Genomic DNA, 19,098 nt, shown 5'->3' with positions numbered 1-19,098 from the left:
GGGTTTAGCCTCCTTGATCTCGTGGTAGATCTACTCTTGTACTACCCATATCATCAATATCAATCAAGCAGGAGTAGGGTTTTACCTCCATCGAGAGGGTCCGAACCTGGGTAAAAACATCGTGTCCCTTGTCTCCTGTTACCATCTGCCTAGACGCACAGTTCGGGACCCCCTACCCGAGATCCGTCAGTTTTGACACCGACATTGGTGCTTTCATTGAGAGTTCGTCTGTGTCGTCGCTCATAGGCCCGATGGCTCCTTCGATCATCAACAACGACGCAGTCCAGGGTGAGACTTTTCTCCCCGGACAGATCTTCGTATTCAGCGGCTTTGCACTGCGGGCCAATTCGCTTGGCCATCTGGAGCAGATTGAAAGCTACGCCCCTGGCCATCAGGTCAGATTTGGAAGTTTGAATTATACGGCCGACATCCGCGGGGACTTGATCTTCGACGGATTCGAGCCACGGCCGAGCGCGCCACACTGTCACGATGGGCATGATTTAGCTCTGCTGCCGGACAGTGCCCTGGAGGGCGCACGAGAGTCCGCTCCGACCCTTAACTCGGGGCCGACTGCGCCGGTCGAGGATGGGTGGCTAGACACCGCCTCGGGGGCTGCTACCTCTATGGCGATAGAGCCGAATACCGACCCTGTCCCTTGCGAAGCTCGTGACTCCGAGGTGCCGGACTCCTCGCCGGACTCCGAACCTCCCGCGCCCCTACCAATCGAATCCGATTGGCCGCCGATCATGGAGTTCACTGCTGCGGACATCTTTCAGCACTCGACTTTTGGCGACATCCTGAATGCGCTAAGGTATCTCTCTCTATTAGGAGAGCCCTGGCCGGATTACGGTCAGGACAGTTGGGATGCGGACGACGGAGAAATTCAAAGCCCACCCACCACCCACTTCGTAGCCACTGTCGATGACTTAACCGACATGCTAGATTTCGACTCCAAAGACATCGACGGTATGGACGATGATGCCGGAGACGACCAAGAACCAGCACCTACAGGGCACTAGAAAGCCACCTCGTCATATGACATATACATGGTGGACATCCCAAAGGATGGGAATGGCAATGGAACAGCGGAGGATGACCCCTTCAAGAAACAGCCTAAGCGCCGGCGTCAACGGCGCCGCTCTAAATCCCGCCACAGCAAGAATGGAGATTCCGGCACTGGAGACAATAACACCCAGGACAGTGCCAAAGACAACCCCCTCCAGCAAGATTCAGCACAGGAGGATGGAGAAGCCAGCCCTCATGAGAGAGCGGCAGACAAAGAGGTAGAGGACAATAATTACATGCCTCCCTTCGGAGACGAGGCAAGCCTCGACGACGACGAATTCGTCGTGCCTGAGGATCCCGTCGAACAAGAGCATTTTAAACGCAGGCTTATGGCCACGGCAAGCAGCCTCAAGAAAAAGCAGCAACAGCTTAGAGCTGATCAAGATTTGCTAGCCGACAGATGGGCTGAAGTCCTTGTGGCCGAAGAGTACGAACTCAAACGCCCCTCCAAAAGCTACCCCAAACGCAAGCTGCTGCCCCGATTAGAGGAGGAAGCATATAAACCTACATCACCAGCGAACAATATGGCCGACCGGCCACCTCGTGGCCGCGACACAGAGGCCTCTAGGCCCTCCACTAAAGCCGCACCCCGGCATCGCTCAAAAAGTGCAAAGCCACGGGGGAATGCGCCGGACTTGCGAGACATATTGGAGGATAAGGCAAGACAATCAAGATCGATCTAAGGATCGCGTGGGCGCCCCATGATACGTGACGACAACCGTCGCGCCGGATACAACAATTCTGGCCGGGCCGAACACAGTAGACAAAGCTCGCTTGAGCTACGTCGTGATATAGCCCAATAGAGAGGCACCGCACACCCACTATGCTTCACAGATGAAGTAATGGATCATCAAATCCCCGAAGGGTTCAAACCCGTGAACATTGAATCCTACGATGGCACAACAGACCCCGCGGTTTGGATCGAAGACTATCTCCTTCATATCCACATGGCCCGCGATGATGATCTTCACGCCATCAAATACCTCCCACTCAAGCTTAAAGGACCAGCTCGGCATTGGCTTAACAGCTTGCCAGCAGAATCAATTGGGTGTTGGGAGGACTTGGAAGCCGCATTCCTTGATAACTTCCAGGGCACATATGTGCGACCACCAGACGCCGATGACCTAAGCCACATAATTCAGCAGCCAGACGAATCGGCCAGACAATTTTGGACACGGTTCTTAACCAAGAAAAATCAAATCGTCGACTGTCCGGATGCAGAGGCCCTTGCAGCCTTCAAACACAACATCCGCGACGAGTGGCTTGCCCGGCACCTAGGACAGGAAAAGTCGAAATCCATGGCAGCCCTCACATCACTCATGACCCGTTTCTGTGCAGGAGAGGACAGCTGGCTAGCCCGCAGTAAGAACCTCAACAAAAATTCTGGTAGTCCGGATACCAAGGACAACAATGGCAGGTCACGTTGCAACAAGCACAAACGCCGCATTAACAACAATAATACTGAAGATACGTCAGTCAATGCCGGATTCATAGGCTCCAAACCCGGTCAGCGGAAAAAGCCATTCAAAAGAACTACTCCGGGTCCGTCCAATTTGGACCGAATACTCGACCGCTCGTGCCAGATACACGACACCCTCGAAAAACCAGCTAATCACACCAACGGGGATTGCTGGGTATTCAAGCAGGCAGGCAAGTTAATTGCCGAAAACAATGACAAGGGCTGCATAGCGATGACGAGGAAGAGACCCAGCCACCGAACAATAGAGGATAGAAGGGTTTCCCCCCACAAGTACGGATGGTGAACATGATATACGCAACCCACATACCCAAAAGGGAGCGGAAGCGTGCGCTTAGGGACGTATACGCGATGGAGCCAGTCGCCCCAAAGTTCAATCCATGGTCCTCCTGCCCGATCACTTTTGATCGAAGGGACCACCCCACCAGCATCCGCCACGGCGGATTCGCCGCATTGGTTCTAGACCCAATCGTCGATGGATTTCACCTCACTAGAGTCCTGATGGACGGCGGCAGCAGCCTGAACCTTCTTTATCAGGATACAGTGCGCAAGATGGGCATAGACCCCTCAAGGATTAAACCCACAAAGACGACCTTCAAAGGCGTCATACCAGGTGTAGAGGCCAATTGTACAAGCTCAGTTACACTTGAAGTGGTCTTCGGATCCCCAGATAACTTCCGAAGCGAGAAGTTAATCTTCGACATAGTTTCGTTCCGCAGCGGCTATCATGCACTGCTCGAATGAACCGCGTTTGCAAAGTTCAATGCGGTGCCGCACTACGCATACCTCAAGCTCAAGATGCCAGGCCCTCGAGGCGTCATCACGATCAACGGAAACACCGAATGCTCTCTCCGAACGGAGGAGCATACAGCGGCCCTCGCGGCGGAAGTTCAGAGTAGCCTCTTAAGGCAATTCTCGAGTCCGGCTGCTAAGCGACCGGACACCGTCAAGCGTGCCCGGAGTAACCTACAACAAGACCACCTGGCACGTTCCGAGCACGCATAGCAATACGGCCCCAACCCCAGCCCTCGCAAAATTCCAAGACTTGTACTACGCGTACATCACTACGCTCTGGAGATACCATGGGCAAAGGGGGGGGCACGACCATGACAGGCCCAGAGTGCGGCTAAACCACACCAGGGGCTCCCAAATGTGTCATCCTTTTTTCTTCTTCTTTTTTTTCTTATCCTCAGGACTCCGTTTACCAGAAGCCCTGTCCGGCAGTAGACCCGCCAAACTCACGATACAACAGCCAGGGAAGCAGAAAAGCTACGACGAGTATCCAGGTGGTCTCCATTACGAGCATTATACCTGTTTTATACACCATTCCGCAGCCTACCCCTGGAGGGGGACATATTAAATAGTCCCACCCTTGCTTATTGCACTATTTGTATCATTCTGCATCCATTGCAGTATCTTTTGAATAAACAATGCATCGCTTTTCATTGCATTCCTTTTTTACATATGTTCACTTATGACATGTTGCATCCATACACTTTGGTACGGCTAAACACACCAGGGGCTTCAGTTCCCCATATTATGGTGTGATAAGTCCGAACACTTTCACAAGTGCGGCACCCCAAACTTATAGCATTATATGCATCGGCTTCGAATCATGTCTTGGGTCAATAGTTGGGTTTGCCCGGCTCCCATGTTTTGGTACCTTACGTTCCGTTATATCGGCTAAGGTAGCGCTGGGAGAACCACTGCGATTGTGCCCCAGTTGACCTGGGTGAGCACCTCAGTGGCGAAAGCTAAAACTGACCGTCATGATAAGCCGAGAGCCGGTCGCTGCTCGAGAGGTTTTTTCGAGTCCCTAAAGACTTATGCCGCTTAGAGCGAAGAACTGACTTTGTCCGGCCCAGGCGTGGATAGCGCCCCGAATTCAGCCTTCCGAACACTAGGGGCTTCGCCGAAATTTAAAATTATAGAATTCTATGGCTAAGTGAGAGTGTTCAAGCATTATAAGTCCGGTTGCCTCGTTCGTTGTGTTGAGCGCCTCCCTAGATGGACCCAAAAATGGGAACAAGAGCGCTCAAGTTTATCCCAAACACCCCAGCACTCGTGGCATGGGGGCCGAAGCCAATGACTTGCCATCTCTCAGATTTGATAAACAGCCGCACAGAAGGTAATATTTTAAATTAACAAGCGTTTCTTAGCGCATATGAACAAAGTTTTCAGTGCAAAGGATAACAAAATGTGAGTCTACTCAAAAATTACATCTTTGGAGCATTCACCCGCAATAATGCGGGCACCCTTCAGGACACCCTTATAATACATCTCGGGCGTGCGATACTCCTTGCCCAGCGGTGGCGCATCTGTCACAAGCTTCTCGGCGTCCATCCTACCCCAGTGCACGTTAGCGCGGGCAAGGGCCCGGCGGGCACCCTCAATGCAGGCGGAATGCTTGATGACGTCGACCCACGGACAGGCGTCCACCAGCCGCCGCACCAGACCGAAGTAGCTCCCAGGCATGGCTACTTTGGGCCACAGCCGAACTATGAGGCCCTTCATGGCCTGTTCGGCCACCTTGTGGAGCTCGACCAGCTGCTTCAGCTGGTCGCCTAGGGGCACCGGATGTCCGGCCTCAGCATACTGAGACCAGAACACCTTCTCCGTCGAGCTCCCCTCCTCGGCTCTGTAGAACGCGGCAGCATCGGACACGCTGCAGGGCAGATCTGCGAATGCTCCTGGAGAGCTCTGAATTCGGGTAAGTAACAGGTAATTCACTTTTACATGCTTGCTTTCCATGAAGAATGCCTTACCCACCGCTATCTTCTTTACCGCCTCGATTTCCTGGAGGGCCTTTTGGGCTTCCGCCTTAGCGGCTTTGGCACTCTCAAGAGCCGACGCAAGCTCGGACTCTCGAGTCTTCGAGTCACGCTCCAAACTCTCGTGTTTTTCCACGAGAGCCTGGAGCTCTTGCCGTACATCCGCCACCCGCGCCTCCTGCTTCTCTCGCTCGGCGCGTTCCGCGGCCGCATTGTGTTCGGCCGCGGACACCGCCTCCTTCAGGGTCGCCACCTCGTTTGTAGCCCCTGGAGTACCCACGTTATCCTTATCATTTTTTCTTGAAACCAAATCCTTTTCTATAAGGTACAACTTTAACAAGGTGTTACTCACCTTCCTTGTCCTCGAGCTGCTTCTTGGCACGGCCGAGCTCGATCTCAGACCGCTCGAGGCTCTGCTTCAAGGAATTAACCTCCGCAGTCAGTGCGGCAAAGGTCAGCAGCGCCGCTTGCATTCCCACATTGACATATTTTTGTTAGACTCCTGCGTATATCTTTTTAGATCCTCGGTTCGGCTTTTCTTTCCGAACACCGAACCGAGCATCAGGGGCTACTGTCTATGCGGTACTATTTTACATATCCTAAAAATTCGTACCTCAAAGCCAGTTAGAAGGCTGGTGCAGGCTTCGGTCAGCCCGCTCTTGGCGAGCTCAACCTTCTGAATCACCGCACTCATGATAGTGCGGTGTTCCTCGTTGATGGAAGCGCCATTGAGCGCCTCCAGCAAGTTATCCGGAACCTCCGGTTGGACGGAGGCCGCTGGCGTCGCAGTCTTGCCCTTCTTACGAAGGGGCCGCCCGCAGGACTCCAGAACCACCAAAGGTTCCGGTTTGGAGTCCGGTCCAAGGTCCGGGAGGTTGCCCTGCGGCACCTCTGGGGCCTCCTCCTCCTCCTCCTGGCAGGTCCCCTTCTGGGACCCCACCTCGGCGTCGTCTGCGTCACGAGGGGAGGAGGCGGTCGGAAGTGAAGCGCTATTCACATCCGATGAACCTAAGGACCCGCTCGACGAAGCGGGGAGATCATCCTTGGGCGGAGTACAGGGTTGTATGCGGTGTTAGAAGACACTATGCGACAAAAAGGAAAATTATGAGTTATTCAGGAGTCCGGACACTTACGCTCTTGTCAGGGGCTTGGCCCTTGAGGGCCACTCCTCGTCGCCGTCGCCGGCGTTGGTGGAACAGCCCGGGGAAAGGGTCCTTCCCTTCTTGGACCCTTCGGCCTCCCCCGTTGGGGAAGCCTTCCTCTTCTTCTCTCCCCCCGCTGGGGGAGAGGCCTCTTTCTTCTCCTCCTCATCTTCGTGGGAGGAGTCCGCCTCGGAGTCATCGGACGATGAATCCGATAACACCTGGCGCCGGGAACTCCTCCGGGTTCCGGTGGCCTTCTTCTTGGCCTTCTACTCCGGCACCACGTAAGGCGCCGGGACCAGCAGCCCTATCAAACAAGCATCCGCTGGGTCTTCTGGAAGGGGAGCCAGACAGTTAACCTGTCCGGACGTCTTCTGCCAGGCCTGTTAAAGGTATTGGGAGTTTAGATCCCACATAGAGTCAAACTATGAAAAGCAAGTGTCCCATAAAGGATAATATAGCAACCTCGCCAGCCGGATGCTGCGAGCTGAACCCGCGATCTTCGGTAGCGGATGTGGGCGCCTCGGCGCCCTTGAATAGCACCCTCCAGGCCTCTTCGTACGTAGTGTCGAAGAGCCTGCTCAAGGTCTAGTGTTGTGCCAGATCGAACTCCCACAGGTTGAAATCTCACTGTTGGCACGGGAGGATCCGGCGGATGAGCATGACCTGGACCACGTTGACAAGCTTGAGCTTCTTGTTCACCAGGGTTTGGAGACAGGATTGGAGTCCAGTCAGCTCCTCCGAACCGCCCCACAACAGGCCCTTCTCTTTCCAGGAGGTAAGCCATGTGGGGATGCCAGATCTGAATTCGGGGACCGCTGCCCATTCAGGGTCACGCGGCTCGGTGACATAGAACCACCCCGATTGCCATCCTTTGATGGTTTCCACGAAGGCGCCCTCGAGCCAGGTGACATTGGGCATCTTGCCCACCATGGCGCCTCCGCACTCCGCTTGACAGCCCCCCACTACCTTCGGCTTGACATTAAAAGTCTTTAGCCATAAGCCGAAGTGGGGCTGGATGTAGAGGAAGGCCTCGCACACGACGATAAACGCCGAGATGTTGAGGATGAAATTCGGGGCCAGATCATGGAAATCCAGGCCATAGTAGAACATGAGCCCCCGGACAAAAGGGTGGAGTGGGAAGCCCAGTCCGCGGAGGAAATGGGGAAGGAAAACCACCCTCTCATGGGGCCCGGGGGTGGGGATGAGCTGCCCCTCGTCGGGGAGCCGATGCGCGATATTGCTGGACAAATATCCGGCCTTGCGCAGCTTCTTGATGTGCCCCTCCATGAAGGAGGAGGCCATCCACTTGCCTCCCGCTCCGGACATGGTTGGGGAAGGTTGAGGTGAGATGTGCGGACTTGGGCACTGGAGCTCGAGTGCGCGGAGATGGATAAGCTAAGGAGGAAGAAGGCGTGGGTAAGAAAGGTGGATCCTTATCCCCTTATATATGGGCGGACGAAACTACGGGTCCCCACCGGCCCGGTAAAACCCGCTTATCTCCCAAGTGCCGCAATCAATGGCGCGGTGGGGTTACCCACGTCCGTATTGATGAGAATCCCGGAATAAGGGGACACGATCTCTGCTTCGACAAGACGTGCCAAGGAAACCACTTCGCTAAACGCACTGAGGTGGAACAATAAAAACAATTCGAGTACAGGCTTGGCCGTGGTGTGACGTCATGCCACGAAATACGTCAGCAGATTGAACTTGTGTAAATATTATTCTCTCTACGGTGGTATGTGGAATTTATTTTGCAGAGCCGGACACTATCCTGGTGTTCGCAATCTTCTATGAGTTGTTCGGAGGAGGAACCCGCCTTGCAATGCCGAAGACAATATGCGCGCCGGACTCGTCGTCATTGAAGCCTGGTTCAGGGGCTACTGAGGGAGTCCTGGACTAGGGGGTGTCCAGATAGCCGAACTATCATCATTGGCCGGACTCCAAGACTATGAAGATACAAGATTGAAGACTTCGTCCCGTGTCCGGATGGGACTTTCCTTGGCGTGGAAGGCAAGCTTGGAAATACGGATATGTAGATCTCCTACCATTGTAACCGACTCTATGTAACCCTAGCCCTCTCCGGTGTCTATATAAACCGGAGGGTTTTAGTCCGTAGGACGAACAACAATCATACCATAGGCTAGCTTCTAGGGTTTAGCCTCCTTGATCTCGTGGTAGATCTACTCTTGTACTACCCATATCATCAATATCAATCAAGCAGGAGTAGGGTTTTACCTCCATCGAGAGGGCCCGAACCTGGGTAAAAACATCATGTCCCTTGTCTCCTGTTACCATCCGCCTAGATGCATAGATCGGGACCCCCTACCCGAGATCCGCCGGTTTTGACACCGACAATAAGCATCATATGCAAAGTCTTCTTGTTGATGTCAATCGCATTTGAAATCTCTCCACCAAGAATTCTTTTGTTGCTCATGAAGCCTGTCGGCATGCCTGGAGAGCCTCACTCTGCTATGCTCTGAAGATGAACTTACTACAGATGGCTTCACTGAAAGGTTCAATTTCGACTACAAGCCTCCGCAATCAGCAAGCTGCCATTCTACACCATCAATTCAAGACTCTGACTACTCATCTTCGTCTCCAACTGTTGTTGCTCGAGTCATTGATGAGGAGGATGACGCCAGTTCACCAGCTATGGCTTCATTGCATCACGATACTGCATCAGGCCCTTCTGCACCGCCCAACTCCAATGTCGACCCGGCTGCCCCAACATGTTCGTCAACACCTCCTGGGGACGTTTAGACACTCTATGTCTTCACTAATTTTTGGTCATTCCTAAAAAAGGGGGAGAAGCATATGAGTTGATAGTCTTCAAGCGGGGCCATATGGGTCGGGTGCTTATTTTTATTAAGTTCTATAACTCTCATTCTTGAACTGTTGGTTTCGAGTTGTAACACTTAAACCCTGATGGTCGTCTGCTAAATTTTGCTGCTATCTTTTATTGCGATGATAAATTCCGCATGAAGTCATTCTGTAGTCGCCTATTTTTCATTTTGCATGTCATTATCTTCAATACATTTTTGTATGCACGATGAATTGTATTCATGAATTGTATGAAGACAGTCAAGACAATGGTGGTTCGCGAAGACATACACGTCGAAGATAATGACGTGTGAAGACATTCACTGAAATATAATGGAGTGCGAAGACATAGTTTCCTTTGTAGTTTCATTTTCTTATTACTAGAGTCATGGGAACCACCGAACTGTTAAGTGGGGTCCAAGTGAACAAAGTCAGAAGACTGACGTGATGCTCAACACAAATCATATGTCTTCGAGTGAAGATAATGAGAAAAACTCTTATCCTGAGTTGGATGAGTCAGCTTGGCTTGTAGCCCAAGTCAAGTTGTTGCGTGTGTTTGAAATCCGACCCTTGGACATGTGTCAGTTCCTTACTGACCTAGGGTCATTTCGGACATATCATGTCGGGTTGCCTCATGGCTATAAATAGCCCACCCCCTACGCCATAAATTGGTGGTTGCTCAGAGTTAGTGCGCGGCTTTTGTTGTTTCAGAGCAGCCCACCTTTGAAGCCTTTGAGAGAGAAACCTTGCGAGGACAAAGCCCAAAACACCCAGAGCCCAAAGAGTTTTTGGCATCACTGAAGTCTTTCTGTCTGTGTGATCTAAAGACCTATTACACTTGAAGACAGTGTATCTTCCAATCGGTTAGGCGTCGCGTTCTGAGGATCCAAGAGTCATTGTGGATCACCGGTGAACGAAGTCTGTGAAGGTTTGGAAGTCTACCTTGAAGACTTACCAGAGTGATTGGGCAAGGACTAAGTGTCCTTAGCTCAAGGGGAATAAGGTGAAGACGTGGTCTTCTGGGTTCAATCTCAACCTCCCTAACCAGACGTATAGTTGTCACAGCAACTGGAACTAGTCTACCAAATCCTTGTCTTCACCAAGCAACTGGTTCTATCCCCTCCCTCCTTTAAGTTTCGGTTTGTCTTCGTGAAGTCATTGCTCGCTTGTCTGATGTGTTTGACTTCATTGTGTGAAGACTTTCGTTATGTTCATGTGTTTGGCTTCATACTGTCTTCCTATTCCGATATGTTTGACCTAGCTGCTATTAGTCTTCGTGCTTTCATTGTAATGTTTACTTGACTGTGGCTTGTCTAGTGTAGCTTTTCTTCCGCTGCATATCATATAGGTGTTAATTGGTTATCTGTCTTCAAAGATCTTGCGTCCTTCAAAGACTTTCATAAAAATCGCCTATTCACCCCCCTCTAGTTGATAACTAGCACTTTTAGGTACACTGGATATCATGGCAGAAGATGTGCGTGGTAAAATGAGATGGTGGAATGGGTTTTCCTGACCCCAAGGCCTTTAACCAAGCGTTACTGCCAAAACATGCGTGGAGGATCCTGCAGGCACCAACCTCTCTACGCGCGTGTGTGCTGAAGGCACGTTATTTCAGCGATAACTCAATCCTAACAGCAATAGCACCCTCATCCGCCTCGTACACATTCCGTAGCATTCTTCATGGACGGGACCTGCTACACGAGGGGATCATATGACGCATTGGCGATGGCAGCAGTGTCAACACCCATCATGCAAACTTGATTCCATGAGCTGGGAGCATGCGGCCTCTTGGTCAGATTTTTGCCGTGGGCATGTCCAAGGTAGCAGACCTGTTATCGCATGATGGAAGGAGCTGGGACATGGGCAAGGTGCAATCTATGTTCTCTGATGGTGACGCTGAGGATATACGCCAAATAGCTATTGGGGGTCCCGATACAGAAGACTACCCGACGTGGCACTATACCAAAAATGGTGACTTCACCGTCAGATCTGCATATCACCTGAGGATGAAGATGAATATAGCGAGGACCAGACAGCCGAAGTCCTCGAGTTCAGTGGCGAAGCACAAGGGATACTTAGCGCTGTGGGACACGAATGCGCCAGCCAAAGCCAAGATCCATATGTGGAGGATGGTTCGCAATGGGCTAGCAGTCGGGGCTGAGCTACATCGGCTTCGAATCAAACCCGGTGTTTTTTGTGTTGCGTGTGGGCGAGAAGAGATGGTGCTGCACCGGTTCTGGTCATGCCAACATTCATCGCTTTTCTGGCAGCTTCTTCGCTCGGAGAAGGGAGTTATGGTGGCAATCCACCAAGTTCGATTGACTCCCAGCGCGCTCTAGCTCGCTGGTTACTAGGGTGGTTTACCGAGGCTTCAAATGATGAGAGGCGGCCATGGTTCAAGCAACATATGGTCTTTGGTTGGCGAGAAATGAAGCGAGGGATGGGAAGAAGATAGCGCCTCCACATGAAATAATAGGCACGGTAGTCTCGCATATGAATGAGTGGAAGGTTGTCCACACGCGTGATGCGCATCCGACAGTTCCTAAAGTCAAGGGAAAAGTGGTGGCCTCCTGAAGAGGGCTGGCTAAAGATTAATGCTGATGTGGCTGTGTCAGGACATGGAGACAAGGGAGGAGCTGGAGCTGTTATTCGAGACCATGTTGGGGCGTTTAGAGCTGGTCTTTGCCATGTGTTTCATGGAATTGTGGACCCACAATCGATGGAAATCTTGGCATGCAAACGGGGTCTTCAAGTGGTGCAAGAGATTAACGCTGATAAGGTCCATATTGAGCTTGACTCTCAAAGTGTTGTACACATGCTGCAGAATCAACACAAGGAGATATCCAGTGCAGGGCCATGGATACAGGAAATCAAAACGATAGTTGCATCTTTTTTCCGATTTTAGAGTCTCTGGACTCGCCGTTCCGTTAATATTGCCGCGCATAAGTTAGCTAGAGTTGATGTGGCTGATGAACTGTGTAAGGTTTGGTTGGGGACTACCGCAAATTGTGTGCTTGATGTAATCTCGGATGAGATTCGGAACGCATTTGATCAAATAAAGTGGCAACGTTGACCCTAAAAAAAAACTGTCTTCTGTTTTTCGGGCTGAACTGAGAAAGTCTAAGCAAAACAACATTTACAGGCGCCTTCCTATTTTCACGCGGGGCCAATAGTTGGCGCCATGCCTATTCAAGGCGTCCCTCCCCAACCGCACGTCTCTTCCCCCCCCCCCCCCCCCCCCCCCCCCCACCCCCCACCCACATGCCCACCGACCATCGGCGCCGCCGCCGCGCCACCATCCTCGCACCCCGCCAGAACGTCGCGCTGCCGCTGGCAGCGCCGACCACCACATGACACAGCCTCCGCGACGACCTACCGCGACCGCCGAGCCAATCTTCCTCGGCGCCACATCCATCCCAAGTCCATGGCCCGAGCCGGCCACCGACATCCCCGTCTTCCGGCAGCCGCCTCCCCCGCCACCGCCACAGAAGCACCCGCACGGGAAGCACCGGTCCCGCCCCGCCCGCCTCATGCGTTCGGTGCGCGCCGCGTTCCGTTCGTTCCCAATTCTCCCGGCACCGTCCTGCCGTGGGATGCCGTCGCTGCCCCACCTCCCGAGCCTCAACGGTGCCAGCCTCGTCAGGAACCAGTTCCATGGCTCCACGCGCACCACGGGGACGCTGTACGGCCGCCGGCGGTCGCGCATCACCATCGCCTTCCAAGACAGCCCGGACAGCCCGCCGGGATTGCTGCTGGAGATGTGCGTGCCGACGGCCAAGTTTATCCAGGACGTCAGCGCGGCCGGCATGGTGCGCGTCACGCTCGAGTGCGACAAGCAGCAGCAGTACCAGCATCAGCACGCGGGTGAACCGTCGCCGGCGCAACGGCGGCTGCTGGACGAGCCGACCTGGTCGGCGGAGGTGAACGGCGAGAGCGTGGGGTACGCGTCTCGGCGGGAGGCAACGGAGGAGGACGAGCGGGTGATGCGGCTGCTGTACGCCACGTCCATGGGCGCCGGCGTGCTGCCGGACGACGTGGCCGAGCATGCCAACGGCGAGCTCACGTACATGCGCGGGCACTTCGACCGCGTCGTGGGATCCCAGGACTCTGAGACGTACTACATGTACAATCCCGAGGGCACCGCCACCGGGCCGGAGCTCACCATCTTCTTCGTTAGGAATTGATTAGTTAATCTTATTCTCCTCCACCCTTATTTTTCTCTTCGATTTGTTTTAACATTCCCCAGCCTTCTCTGTTTATTTTACGTATATGTGCATAGATTGTACTGACTTATTATTATTATAGCCTAGATCGTTTAAAATAAGAACAAAATGTAGCAAAATGTGAAATTTAACTTGAAATTGATAGAATAGAAGTTCTCGCTTGATATTACTAGTAAGCTTGCACGTGCAATGCACGTCTCCGCCCAAAGAAAATTCTCGCTCATAGAACCCTTCTAAGCCATTTATGCTCATAGAACCCTTCTAAGCCATCTATATTCTATTGTCTACGTCACATTGGATAATCTATGATAAACTGATTATGCAAGCTGAGTTAGTCACCTCATTTAAAAATATGTAATGTGCCTTTTACAAATACTTCCTCCGTAAAGAAATATAAAAGCCTTTTACAGAGGGAGTATTAAAGAAGACATGCTAGAACAAAAAATGGCATTTGTGTCGGCTTTGAATTCACACAAGATTAATTGAAAGCAAAGAAGACATGTTGAAACAAAAAGGGTAAGAGCATCTTCAAAAGTCATAGTGATGTAGGAGCATCAACAATGATCTGACAACTTGTAACACAAGATATATCTAAAATGATAATATGAAAGTCAGCATGTGCTTATCATGAATGCAATAGACAATGACATCAAAAAATGAATTGACCTCTGTCTGGAGAACAACATGCCATGTATATTGGCTATTGCAGAAGTTAGAAGAGTTAGCTCGAGACAACTTTGATATATTCAACAATATATTTGTGTATCTTAGGGCAATCTCTGTTGCACCTCACCGTTGTCAGCAAGTGGAACCACTATGTAGCAACTGTGTTTAGCTAATTAGCCATAAAATAAGAACACATATGATTTATGATCTAAACGTGCTGACCACTGCCACGAGGGCCTTGCTTGGGTCGACTGTTTTCGCCCGGTAGCCCATATGTGACACTTTGCGTCCTGTGTGCCCTGTGCCTTGCTACGTAATCTCTCCTTCCATGTATCTCTCTCGCTCCTTGTAATACCCTCTGACCATCCTAACAATATGGGCATTTTTAAATTCAAAAAATTATATTGGATTTACAGTGGGATCACCAATTGAAACAAATAGGATGTACTCAACTATTAATGCAACACCACTCGACAACATAATGGACGTGGTAGGTGAAAAAATATAACCTGAATTAGAATGCACAAAGGATCTAGCTGACAACGTTAAGTGGGCAGAAGGACAACCGAATCTTCAGAATTAGTGATTGAAGCAATACAACATGACACATGAAACAATAATCAACCTGACCCTGCTGCCTAGTTCGACTTCAACAAAGTATTACGAAGAGTCGTGTTAAATCGAATTTAGAACTATACCATATGAAAAGCAGACCAAGGCTAATTGCACATCTTGTCGTTTCAGAAAATTTGGTGTCCATTTTTTGGCAAAACTGATCAAACAGAAAGAAGGCAAGCTAACTGCTACAGGTCAATCAAAAGCCTACACACCATGTTTCAAGAAAAGGAAGAAAAAAAATTCCAATTGAGCAGCATCAAACCAATCAAAGCTTGCAATCGAGTGATACAGATGTGGTGGATGATAGCATATAACTAAAACATGTAACAGAAGGGAAAGAGTTTTGTAAAGAATGCACATAACATATTTAATACTCTTATTCCTTTCCCTCCACTTCCATCTAAATCTACTCTTACATGCAAATGTTGCACAATCCATTTGGACTGAACTGATAATAAAGTGCGCTTTTACCAGTTTGGCATTTTGTACCTATTAATCGTGTACATGCAATGCACGTCCTGACTAATAAAGCCAAAATGAAAAGTCTTAAAAGCATAAGAAAGGTAAGAGCATAAAATGCTTCCACCCAGTGGAAAATAAATTCATACATGACATGCTACGTCTAAGCTATATATGAAACACGACCAATTTTCAAAAGGTATATGTTAGATAAGAAACCGTTCACTTTTAATTATAATTCAGAAATATTCGGTTCAAGTGATTACCTTGGTTGAACAACTGCCACTCCTATGCACTCTTGCTTCTCTTGAGTCTTGAGTCTTGACATAGACAATATTCATCTTACAAACAAGAAATAGCTTTATAAGGATGTAGCCATTAGGATCAAAAGCTTGCAGATGAAATTCCATAGACCTTTAAAAAAATCTATAGAGAACATATGCTGCGACAAAAATTGACTAATCTAAGGACCAATGTTGGCATACAACATGGGCGCAGCTCTCCATCTAAAACCATTATTAAGAGAACAGGAAAAGAACATTTGCAACATTAACATCTAAGCAATTGAAAAGGACATTTCTATGTTAAGGTGCATGCCATATTTCTCATGTAATATTTTTATTCAGAATTCCTACCCGTTGTTATTAATGCGTTATTGTTCTGAATTCCTACTTAGTGTTATTAATTTAGTAAAGATATCATGCATTGTTGTTTATTTTTCATTAATAAGTAAAGGCAGGGAAGAAAGTCATGTGCACACTCTGCAGATATAAAAAACTAATGCAGAATATTTAAGTCTTGTCAGACCACAATAAAAAAACAACCAGTCTCAGATTGATACTTGGTTTTAGTAATACTCCCTCCATTTACTTATACAAGGGCACTATGAAAATACATTGCAGGGATGGGTCAAAAGTTTCATGCCTGGTGAAGCGAAAGAACTCTTTCATCAGTCCCGTACAATGTTCCATGTTCATCAGTTAGATAATATCATCATGAAGCAACAGAGAGCCAAACTAAAAGGAAAATAATTCTTGCCTTATTAATTCCGTCTTGCTCCTCCTATCTGACATACTCAGATCGAATATCCTCCCCTCCCACTACAAGAATTATCAATCAGACATGATAGAAGGTGCAGTTCATAGAAGGTGCTGAACTGCGTATGTGAAAGAGAAAGAGTAGTTCAGAGAAAGAAAGAGAAATACCTCATGTACTAATAGGTTGCATTAGTTCATCACTGACCAAATGTGTGGATCTGTTGGTGACCATGCTCTATACAGTTGCATCAACGTCTATACTTCTGTATGAAGATTCTTTGGTGAGGTTTTATTCAGAGATTAAATCTTATTGTACTATATAGTTAGTGATTGTATCTTGTGGTCAGAGATATGAGTAAATACTATAAATCTTAGATATTTTGTACATGAAGTGCATGCTTCTAGGTTCAATATCTAGAATGGACATATAAGAATTATGGAAAATGGACATGTGAGAACAAGTTTCGTATTATCTAAGATTTAGTTGCTAATCCAAGTATGGACAGCTCAAGTAATTATAAAGGCCTATGTAACAGGGAGAAAGCCTGTGCGCGGTAATGTACAGTGCAACCTCATGTATTTATAGTCTATGGTTCTCTCTGCATATTCTTGCACTGAAAATAAATAATGGGATTAACATATAATTTTAAACATGCAACATCATTTATTTAAATAGAAGGACCGATTGGTACCTTTTTTGGCTCTTCATGAAGAAGCAAGCACATACTTCTAATCACATAGGTCATTGTTTTCCTGCTAGTGAGACACACAAATGTAAACGTCGCCCATTGATGAAATCGGAACTAACAATGCAGAAGCACGAGTACCTTGATGGAGGTGATGTGAGTTCCTTGGACTGGTCGGCACGTAGATGGGTTCCTCGCAGGGACCGGGTCGAGATAAGGAAAGTGGTGCCGGCTGCAGCAGTAGCAGCCGAGGAGGGTCGGGCGTCTTGACGATTGGAGACCATGTGCCTGGTGGAGGCGAGCGTGAGGATCTGTAGCAGCGGTTGTCCACAATCACCATAGTTCAGAGCCGCAACACTATGATCTAGCTGAAATTCGTCGACTAAAAACTAATTACAGGTGCTCTGTATGCTTTCAGCTTCAGCGGGACACCAAACGTACTTTGCCATACTATGTAGCTATCCTTTGCTAAATCATTCAAATAGCTAACTGTCACCAAAGAATAGAAGCAACACCAAAAATTGCGAGCCGAGACATCGGGTATAACATTGTGAAGTAGAGTTCAGAAAACAGCAAGTTGTGCCAATGTGGAGTCTCAAGGGACTAAACATTCAATATTTGAGAAACTGCAACCTGAGTGTATCGCAGGCACTCACATGGTAGATTAAGTTCATTCTGAATTTCAATTATACACAAGTCACCATGGCACATTATCTCTGATCTGAATATGTTAAGAAATTGACTGCCTGCAGCCGAACTCAAAGATCACCCCATGGCACATTATCTCTGATCTTAATATGTGTAGGAATCAAGTGTGTACAGCTGAACTCAAAGATCAACCACCCCCTCCCCCGGGCATGGACCACCAACTGTGACTGAAGAACAGAAACAATACCAACATATCCTATTCCCCAAACAAAAAAGAAGTGAGCCGAAAAATGAGATGTAACACTCTGAGGTAGAGTTTAGAAAACCACAAGTGAGGCAATCTGGAGTCCGAAGAGACTAAACTGCAACCTGAGTATCGCAGGCACTCGCACATGCCAACTTGAGTTATTCTGAACTTTTTTTCATTATTCACAAATCGCCATGGCACAACAGTCAGAGGCACTAACAAAACAATGATATGTTCTAATGGGGATGTGTCCAACAAAAGGCAAAGGGCGTGTCGGCGACCTACGATGAAGGGCGCAACGGGTGGCTCTGGCTCCCGCGGCGAAGGGCGTGATGGGCGGCGGCTCCCGCGGCGCGCGATGGGCAGCGGCTCCGGCTATCCCGCGGCGAAGGGCCGTGACCTGCGGCGGCTCCCGCGACGCGCGACGGGCAGCAGCTCCGGCTCTCCCGCGGCGAAGGGCCGCGACCTGCGGTGGCTCCCGCGGCGCGCGATGGGGCGGCGGCTCCGGCTCTTCCGCGGCGAAGGGCGCGATGGGCGGCGGCTCCGGCGGCTAACGATTGCGGGAGGAACGGCGGGACGGCGAACGACGCGGTAGGAGTAGGATGGGGCGAGACCACGAGAGGTCATGCGGGGCGGGTTAGCGATCGATTAGAAGGTTAATGCGTGGCATGGTGGGTAATTAAAGCATAAAACGCGTTTAGTATGCTGGAGGGATATAGACCATCAGATTGCAGGTTTCGATGGATAGGATGATCTGGTTTTCCGCCCTCTCTTTTTTTTATAGTGGTAGTAGATTTATAGGACAACGTTAACGCCCACACGTGTGGTGGGAGCCAAACCCGCCCACACGCCCTATAACATACAGACTGCGTCACGTCACCGCATGCATGCATGTGGGAATTTTTTTGGATTTTCAGTTTTTAAAATGTTTTATCTCTTAAATGAAAAATCTGATTGAAGATCCGTTTCACCATTAAATCCCTCACGACGAGATCTTCGAAACTAGATCTCATATCAATATATTTTGATGAATTTTTTTTGGGTTAAAAGTTGGCATGTCTATTGCACATGAATTGCCATGATGTTTATAATGAAGTTGCCATGATATGTTTCGGCTATTTTCTTCTACATTTAGAACTAAATTTTGACATATTATAAAACGGGAATTAAAAAACTAGACTTGCCATGCACCATAAACTAAAATTGCCATGACACATGTACTTAAAATTGCCATGG

The 19,098-nt window shown here is 49.4% G+C and overlaps 1 long non-coding RNA gene across 3 annotated transcripts; it reads right to left on the bottom strand.

The window, feature by feature from the left end:
• Nucleotides 1-14,222: 14,222 nt before the first annotated feature.
• Nucleotides 14,223-18,488, bottom strand: LOC123069660 (uncharacterized). 3 transcript variants are annotated; one of them, XR_006432694.1, is made up of 6 exons: nucleotides 18,148-18,488; nucleotides 17,109-17,255; nucleotides 16,974-17,034; nucleotides 16,450-16,544; nucleotides 15,511-16,344; nucleotides 14,223-14,534 (listed from the first exon to the last, which is right to left on the bottom strand). It is a non-coding gene; the product is annotated as an uncharacterized lncRNA (long non-coding RNA). The 3 variants fall into 3 exon arrangements; XR_006432695.1 differs by having other exon boundaries at nucleotides 16,974-17,037; nucleotides 17,109-18,488; XR_006432693.1 differs by having other exon boundaries at nucleotides 17,109-18,488.
• Between the last annotated feature and the right edge of the window lie 610 nt (nucleotides 18,489-19,098).

The sequence above is a fragment of the Triticum aestivum genome, chromosome 3B, assembly GCF_018294505.1.
Source record: "Triticum aestivum cultivar Chinese Spring chromosome 3B, IWGSC CS RefSeq v2.1, whole genome shotgun sequence".
Lineage (NCBI taxonomy): Eukaryota > Viridiplantae > Streptophyta > Magnoliopsida > Poales > Poaceae > Triticum > Triticum aestivum.
This window is presented reverse-complemented; position numbering and strand designations above follow the sequence as displayed.